Source organism: Pongo abelii, chromosome 11 (genome assembly GCF_028885655.2).
Source record: "Pongo abelii isolate AG06213 chromosome 11, NHGRI_mPonAbe1-v2.0_pri, whole genome shotgun sequence".
Classification (NCBI taxonomy): Eukaryota; Metazoa; Chordata; class Mammalia; order Primates; family Hominidae; genus Pongo; species Pongo abelii.
Genome location: NC_071996.2, coordinates 140,717,544 through 140,726,925, shown reverse-complemented (window position 1 = coordinate 140,726,925; position 9,382 = coordinate 140,717,544). Strand labels below are relative to the sequence as shown.

The 9,382-nt window shown below is 42.5% G+C and overlaps 1 long non-coding RNA gene across 2 annotated transcripts; it reads left to right on the top strand.

Annotated features, from left to right (window-relative positions):
* The first annotated feature begins 4,796 nt into the window (after positions 1 to 4,796).
* Positions 4,797 to 8,664, top strand: LOC134759624 (uncharacterized). 2 transcript variants are annotated; one of them, XR_010136134.1, is made up of 4 exons: positions 4,818 to 5,206; positions 5,662 to 5,843; positions 7,048 to 7,207; positions 7,599 to 8,664. It is a non-coding gene; the product is annotated as an uncharacterized LOC134759624 (long non-coding RNA). The 2 variants fall into 2 exon arrangements; XR_010136133.1 differs by lacking the exon at positions 5,662 to 5,843 and having other exon boundaries at positions 4,797 to 5,206.
* Positions 8,665 to 9,382: the final 718 nt, after the last annotated feature.

Genomic DNA, 9,382 nt, shown 5'->3' with positions numbered 1-9,382 from the left:
TCTTGGCCATTTCTCCAATTAAGTGCCAAGAGCTGAGAAGACTTTCTATTCAGATGTTGAGAAAAGTAAAAGCACAGGACTCTGGCCTAGGCACATGGCTCACACCTGTAATTCCAGAAATTTGGAAGGCTGAGGTGGGAGGACTGCTTGAGCCCAGGAATTTGAGACCAGCCTGGGCAACATAGCAAGACCCCATCTCTACCAAAAACCAGAAAAATTAGCTGAGTGTGGTGGTGCCAACCTGTGATCCCAGCTATTTGGGAGGCTGAGGCTGGTGGATTGCTAGAGCCCAGGAGGTCAAGGCTGCAGTGAGCTGTGATGGTACCACTGCACTCCAGCCCAAGTGACAGAGCAAGACCCTGTCTCAAAACAACAACAACAACAACAACACAACAACAACAAAAAAAACATGGGACTCCATACCTACAGGAAGAAGGCCCTGGACATGGCTGAGGACACAAATCCTTCGGTCCACCCTGATGAGGTAGCTTCAGGCAGATAACTAGGGGGCTTCAGCCTCCAGCCATGCTTGGGAGGCCCAGGAGAGCTGCCTGTGGCTTTTCTCCATCACCCTCACTCCAACCATCCATGCCCATAAATTATTGCAAATAACATCTCGATATTCCAGGACCAAGGACTGTTGTCAGTAAGTGCCTACAGAGAAGCAAATGCACCTCCCTGACCTCAGAGATGATTTTCCTCCACTCAGGGAGAGCCTTTCCATCCCCCAGGCTCCAAGATGCAGCCAACAGTAAGGGGAAAATTTGTACCCTCCCTCAGTCACCTTGGGGAGCCACAGGGGACTCCATGACAGAATTCCAGCCCTCTAGGCATTCAAGACCTGACTTCCAATGGGAGGAAAAGCTCAGGCCTGAAGTTCATCTTCTGTATTCATAAGTATGACTGCTAGATTTTCTCAACCTCTGTGGGGAGATGATCCTTAAAAGTGTGATTTGACTTCTTTAAAAAGGCGAGATAGTGAAGCCCCAGACGGTGCAACTTGCCTAAAATAATATGGTGAATCGCAGAGGGAATAAGAAGGAAAACATTATCCCCAGACTTGCCGCCCAGTTTTTAGCCCAGGAGAATATTTTTCTTTTCTTATTAAAAGAAAGGCACGAATTAAAAGGAATCCACGTAATCCTATGAAATGTACTTCACTGAGAATATTGTTCTATTTAAAAAGCATGAAGTGGTGGCTCTAGGAGAGAACTTGCCCATCTTAAATGCATTTATATGGAATAAAATTAGATGGATTTTACAGGTGGAAAAAGATTTTGTGCACTTACAGACTAGTTAATTTTTTGTTTATTCGGATAGAAATATTTCAACTTCTTATCATACACAAAACATCATATGTGTAAATAATTTCTTTACCAAATTGTTAACATTAACCTTATAAAAGGTACTCAGATATGTCAGCCAGAAATGGAAGAGAGAATACACACAAACAAAACTGGAAATAAAAGAGAAAAATCATTAAGTAAAACTTTTGGGTCAGAAGATCATTTTGCACAACTCCCTGCAAGTAAATTAGGGTTAATATGAGGTTTTTGACTTGAGGAATTTTTTTACCCTCATGATATTTTGAATAGAAACATTTAAATCAGAGTCACAAGAGCACTGATGGATTTATTGTGAAATAGTTATTTCCTAGAGTGAATTCCGTTACAAATATAATTCTTTGTTCAATTTCCTATACATCTAAATTAAATGCTTTTCCTTTTTTTCTATTCTCATTTTACTGAAACAATTTTTCTCAAGGCCAATTTTCTTCATTTATGTGGAAGGGTTTATCATGAAGATCACTATCTGAATCCTCAACTAATGATAAGTTCACCTGTCATTGTTTCTGATATTATAAATTTGCCTTTTGTGGCCATTATCCATTGTTTCTATCCAGTCTTATTTTTCTACCAAATTTTGAATGTCTAAATTTAGGAAGGAAGATTTGCTTTTAGCAAATCTTAAAATTAAAAAAAAAAGCATAAAGTGGTGCCTCCAGGAGAGAACTTGCCAATTTTAAATGCATTTATATGGATTCACCATACTATTTTAGGTAAGTTGCACTGTCTAGGTCTTTACTGTCTCACCTTTTTAAAGAAGCCAAATCATACTTTTTTTTAAGGATCATCTCCCACAGAATGATATGCTTTACATGTTTCTATTCAATGTTTCAGTCAATAACAACTTTTACACTGTATGGTTTTAGTTGTCAGTTTAATTTTGTATTAATTTTTCTGCAAATGTTATGACTATAAATTAGATAAAGGACTTCTGTGAATTTGAAGATCTATAACAACATTTCACGCAAGGTTTTTTTTTGAGAGAGAGAAAAGATTAAGATTAAAAGATGAAGATAGAAGAGAAAGGGAGGGAGCTGGAGAAAAATCAGAGACATATATAGAATTTGAGTCAAAAGAGACAGAAAGTCTGCAGATAGAGTGAAAAATCTCTAGGGCTAAAAGTATACTCAAGGAGCAGGTTTGCATGTTGGGGTGAAAAGATAGAGTCAAAAGAATGCTTTCTGCTTCACTTTTGTCCACTCCATGATTCGGGAAGCACATTATTTCCTTAATGTTTGTGATAACATATTCTCCTGGCTTTCTGCCTGACTTTATTGACATTTCTCACTTTCTTGTAGGCTCATCTTCTTCTGCCTAGATATTTAATATTGATTGCTGAATCCTTCGTTCTAGTTTCTCTCCTACTCAGAATATACAGTTCACCGTGGCTGAGCTCATTCACACCCATGACTACAAAAGCCATGAGTTTGCCTTACAAATATCGCTCAAATCAGCTGAATTCTCTTCATCTCTGTTGGCATTGCCCTGGTCAATGTCACCCTGCTCATTGCTCACCTAAACTCCTGCAACAGTGTTCTAATGTATAATACCCACCAGTATCTATCTGATTCCCTGCTTACCCATGGCTGCCAATTCTTCACCATAGGGAAGCAAAATGAGCTTTCAAAACCCCCTTTGGAGACCCCAATTACACATATATTGGAAGAATATTTGAAGAAATATATTTGAAGCATAATATTGAAGGAATGGACAGAAATTATCAAAACCAATGAAAATTGAGACCCAAGAAGCTCAACAAATTCAAGAACAAAAGCCATAAAAAGTACTACACCCCAAAATAAGCTCAAATTGTTTTAAACCAGGGATTTAAAGTGTTGAAAGGCAGCCAGCTTTTCTCATCAGCCAGAATGATCTTATTCATTTTTACCACTTTCCCAGGACCTCAGTGAAAATTTACCCAACATAAAGAGCACCTTTGTCCCTAACATTACTTATAATTGCTTCTTAAATAGATAACAATATGTCTTGGAAAATTGGAAAGTAAGTGTTGGCTTTCAAACAACTCTCTCTAAGATGTTCCTAGAGGGGATTAAGGGTGAAAGAGAGAAGTAACAGTGAAATACTGAGGGTGCGAGTCCTGTGAGACAAACAGGAACCATCCAGCTATTGTGCTTATTCGCCCATCTCAACATGAGAAACAATAGATAAGTTCCTTTTCTTTCCTCATTTCCTCACAGTCAGAGAAGATACACATAAGAGATGTTGAGTTTCATCAACAACATGGTTTGAAATTGAATGTCTTAAGTATCAGGGGACGTGTCAGGCTCCGTACATGAATTATCAGATAAATTTCAAAAATAACTCTTTGGGGAGGACATAGTTACCACCTCCGTTTGCAGGTGAAAAAAATAAAATCTCAGGAAACTTACACAACTGGTTAAAGATAACACATCTGAAAGTTTGCATGAAAACCCTGGTCTGTCTGACATCAGAGCCTCAACTCTGCTCCGGATGCAGTCAGCTTTGAGATCTGCGGCTACAGGTGTGCTAACTGGTGCTCTCGTGTCTTGTATTTATAGACTTTTCTAGGATATATGAAAATACAAAGTACTACTCTGGAATATTTGGCTAAATTCCACTTGGATAACAAAATTTTAAAAGCAGACATCCAAGTTCAGCTCCTAAGAAGGAAGGCTGAACACTCCCCAAATTAACCTGTGTAACTCCCTTTTCAAAGCCATACTCCTTCTCCTTCCCTACATTCCAGACGGATCTCAAATGTGGAAGATGGAACCGAAGCCCTGCTCACTGCTGGGCTGAGCATCAGGCTGCATTCTTGAGGAGTGGCCAATTTATTTCCTGACCTGAAGCAAGGATATCTTTTAATTTTTTTTCTCTTCATTTCCTCAGTTTGAATACTCCCAAGAAGAAGAGCTAATCCACGTGTTGGTACAATCTCTTCTGGAACAAAGGAACTGGAGCAGATGGGAAGTGTTTGATAGGAAGTTGTTTATCCTTGCCGAATAGCCCCAAAACAAATCGATAATGGTGGGAGTTTTTCTCTGGCATGTTCAATAATGACTCCACATCCCAAGTTATCTGTGCCGCTCTCTCATCCACACCGCGGGTGCCACACCCTTCCATAGCTGAGGGTTTCATGCCCTCTCCCTCCTTGCTTCTGCCTTATCAAAATCTGGTCTCAGAAAAAGAAAGTCTGTTCCCAGTCAATTAGTATAATTTTTTTTAAATGTCATTGCCCCTTTTCCTCTTTGAATTAGGTAATTCAGTTTCCTCTTTGAGTTAGGTTTGGTAAAAAGTTTTGTCTCCTGTGTAAATAATTTAGCTGTATGCTAATTGGAGGAGCTACCAAGTGTACCAGCGGCGGCCACTTACTGCATTCAATAAGGGCCTCCTCTTTCCACTCCCTTCATGACTAAGAGTGAGGGAATCAGAGGTGACTCACATTAGGCCTTTACTGTATATCTCAGTATACTTAAGAATGTAGACCTTAACCTTGGCAAGGGCGGAGAGACGCATGGTCCACAGCAGCACATCTCCAGAGCCTGGACAGAGCTGAGAGCACACAGAGCCTCCATAACTGATCAGAGGAACTGAACTCCCGGCCCCAAAAAAACCCTATACACAGCAAAGGAGAGGCACGGATGGGAGGTAACCTCTTCTTAGAAACAGCAAAATGATGTGCAAAAGAGAAAGAGACATCCTACAAAACTCTATTTACTTTTTTCATATTTGAGGGGGAAAAAAACATTCAGAAACCCTTCCCTGAAAATTAAGGCCTGGACCCAAGTGGAGATGGAAACCTTTGATTCCAACTGACCCTACTGCTGTGTTCACAAGGACAGGACCGCGTGATTGCTCTGGGATCCCTGAACACACAGGTGGGGAAGTTGGAGAATTTGGGGGAAAGGAGGTGGAAGGTTATGAGGGGAATGGGATGGACTTCTTTGGAGGCTATTAACTCTGTGTCATTGGCAGAAGATGGGCTCAGTGCACACTGAGAAGTGGCTAGGGGATGGTGCTTGCACCCCAAACTGTGGAGAACCAGTCAAGTTATACTTACTGATGTATTTCTTTAGATATTATTTGGCCTCTTGGTCAGATTGCCAAGGGGGAAAGGTCGTGTACTGTAAGGGAAATTGGGGAAATGTCTGTCAGCTCACACAGGTTTCTCCTGAAGTTTTTCCTAAGGGCTGGACAAACACCTGGGTCCAAAATTTCTGGGCTTCTTGGGAAGTGGTGCATTCTTAGAGTCTCTGTCTTTTTTTGTTTGGATAATAAGCATTTAATCACAAGACACTACTCTAAATGCTTTCAAATATTAATTGACCTTCAGAACCTACTAGTATCACCTGCATTTTACTGATGAGGAAATCAAAGCCTAGAGACAAAAGCCGACCTCACAAGAACACAGCACTAGTAAGTGGAGAACCGGGATTCAAACCTGAGTCCACACTTGTAGCCGCCATGCTGTGCTGCCGTTCTCAGCATTGGATCGTAGATGCCGCTGCCCGCAAGGTGAAACTTCTACCCACTTTGTTCACCTCCACCAAGAAAAAACTTGTTCTTTTGTGCCCACTGGCAGGGAGATAGCCCATTTGAATTTATTTCCACACAGATCAGTCAGAATAGGCTAGTTATTCTACAGGTACGACCCCAAACTCCAGTGACTTACAACTCACTAGCTAGCCAACAAGCTAACCTAAGTAAGCAATAAGACAGAAAAGTCGCTACCTGGGGCATTGCTGGTCTTGGGCAGGATGTGGCGGAAGCAGTCAGTCCCCCACCTCTGTTCCCTCAGCCCTCACTGTTCCCTTCCACACAGACAGCCTTCTGTCACAGGGGCTCACAACCTTCCGCCTGCAGAGAGTCGTTAGCCAGAAGCATGTCCATCCATGGCACAAGGCAGGCCAGGATGCCATGGAGTTAACACCCTGCAAGCCACCCTAAGCCAATGGCGGGTAGGAGGTGGTGGTCCAGTCCCCAGGCTCCTTGCCCCCTCAGGCGAGCTGCATACAGCTTCCCCATGGGGCTGAGTTTCCATTGCCCATCATGGAAACTTGCTCACTAACATGCCCTGTAACTGCTTCTCCCGTGTCCACAGTGGACTGTGAAGTCCCACAGTCCCGTGACGTGCCCCTCTCTCCTGTGCCAGACTTCCCTGCCCGGTTGGTAGAGCTGAGGGATGTTGCTGAGGCACAGTCGTTCCCATGTAGATCATCCTGGACGTTCCAGCTGCTTGTGCAGTGCACATGTGGCTATGATTATGACACAGAGGGGGACATCCCCAACATGACTGACCTCAGAGCATGTTCTCCCTGAACCTGTAAACCTATGAGTTTGGATCTGGATGTTTTGTTCTGCAACGTTGCAGATCATTTCCCAGAAACTGGGAGACTTTTTTACATAACTCAAACTTCACTTCTGTGCTGGGGAGAGCTTAGTGATAAAGAAATAGCACATGCCACAGTTCTTCTCATACTCTACCTTTATCTGGCCTAGACCCAGTGGCTGTGGGGTGGCCACATTTCCCCAGGTGGAGGTGACAAGTTTTCCTAGCATTTGCTGTGGGCAGAGCTGGCAGTCAACTCACCATCTCTGTCCAGGACCGGAGGGTTTCTCGTATAAGCAGCACCAAGGTTTGGGCTTTTTCTCTCTTGGAAAAAATCATGATTAAAAATCTATTAACTCCAGGAATGATTGTAGATTTTTTTTCCCACAGCCCTTGGCCTGAGGAATGATCCAATTGTAGCTTCCCTGACCTGACCTCAAGAAAGATGCAATCCTCCTGTATGACACCAAAGCTTCGTTTGTTCCCACAGCTCTCACCCGCGACTTCCCTAACTCCCAAGGCTTCCCCTAAGCTGTGGAGGACTCCAGCAGTGAGTCATCAGTGATCTGAACTCTCTGATCTCTTGCTATGTTTGGGGCCCTCCCTCTGTCTCTGAAGACTTTTAGTGACAACCCAGAAATTAAGAACTTTCCCCTATGCTTTATGTTTTCTAATATCACATAGCAAAGAGCTACACGGCAGCATTTGAGTCCAAATGCTACTTAATCTTAATGATCACTTGCCAATCTCTAAGTGTTATTTGGAGCATCACATAGAGCAACAACAAGTGCTCATTCTTTTCCACTAAGAGGGTCCCTTGCATAAGGACCCCTTTTCCTCAGTGTTCATTATGAAGGGTGTTCAAAAAAGTGTTTTCAGAAGTCCGTAAATGTTCTATGAAAATTTTTATTTGTGCATTTATTTATTTATTTTTTTTTTAGAGAGAAGAGGTCTTGCTATATTGTCCAGGATGGTCTTGAACTCCTAACCTTAAGGAATCCTTCTGCCTCTGCCTCCCAAAGTGCTGGGATTACAGGCACTAACCACCATGCCTAGCCTGAATATTTTTTTTTAATTTGAAGATTTTACTTTTATAACTTTGGCATACTGAAAAAATAATATGGTTGTAAAGTTTTGTTCTTTCTCCCATTGAGAGACAGAGTCTATTTCTCCCTGGAAGCTAAACTTGGTCACACCACTTGTTTTGGCCAATAAGTCACTAGCAAATACGGCATGAGCAGTAGCTTGAGAAAGGTTGTCCCCTTAGGGTTTGTCTTCTCTTGCTGACTTTGGAACCCAGCAGCCATGGGAAGAAGGCAGGGCTGGTCAGCTAGAAGCTGGACTTATGCCATCCCAGCCAACTGCCAAACACATGAGTGAGGCCATCTAGGATCCAGTGACCACAGCCGCATAAGAGGGCTATGGCAAGTCTAGTAGAAGAACTGCCCAAGTGTGCTCAGCTTGAATTGCCAATCCACAGAATTACGAGCTAATGAATAAGTGTTGCTTTAAATCACTAAGTATTTTGGGGTAGTTTCCTACTTAGTGAAACCTGAGATGATGATAACATAACAAAATGAGCATAAGCATCTCCTGGAGCATGTGTATAACCACCTTATGCTGACGCTGTCACACGCTTCCTATGTGCATGTTTGAGATTGTGTCTATGATCTTATTAATTGCATTCAATTTGCTTATAAACTAATGAGATAAGAGCAGCGCATGTAACACATTTGTTCCAAGTGAGGTAAATGAAGTCCCAGCCCTTTATACAAATGGGGTAAGAGGTGAAATGGGGAAACTGGGAGAATTGGTGAAGAAGTCAGTCATAACGAGGCACATGATTTTTCCACAAATCATAATTTTGTCCATGTGGTTTTGTAAAGGAACTTGAGCCATTAAGTATAAGGAATTTGTACCTATGCTTTTGTTTTCACATGTTCATGTGCTTAAATAACATAATAAATGCATATTTAAATAAAATTAAAATGCAAGTAATTTAATACATTTTGGGAGTCAGCAAGCATTTTTCCTTTGAGAACAGTTCATGCACGAGTCAAGACTGAAGAACACTGCTGTATTGTGTAAGATTAACTCAGGAAGAGACAGTGGCCAAGAGGCTCCCAGGGAAGGGAATAGGACCCGGGCTCGGGCAGCTGGGTTTCATGTTTATGTTGGGTCTTTCTTGGTTTTCTCAGTGGCTTGTAAAGTTTGAGATGCAAAATCTGTTACATATACCCTTCATTATCATCTACTGATGGACACATCTATTATAACTTTTAATATGACCAGTTATCCAATCTCTATTAGATTAAATAGTCCCCACAAATCCAGCATCTGCTCCCTTTGCCTCACAGCTTAAAACTGGATTTCCTCGTGTATGCGCCTTGGCCTGCAAGTTCCCACCTTCAAAGCTTCCATGACACACCAGTCCCTCAGCCATCCATGAAGGCTTCCCCACTGACTTGGCCCAGTTCACCCGGCCTCCAGCAGGCTTTCTTCCTTCCTCCCATAGTCAGCCTCTTGTCCTAGTCTCAGAAGTAGTAGGGTCTTCTCCAGTTGCGAAGGTTCTGCCTCTTCTTGAGGATGTGGTGTCCCCTCTGACAATCCTAGGTCCGTTTTGAGATCACTCCCTGATCCCATGCCCTTCTCTCTGATTAGGGGCTGCCTGTGGTTCACGTCTTCCTGACAGCTCACTTAGTTGGGCCCTCCCCGGAGAGCACAG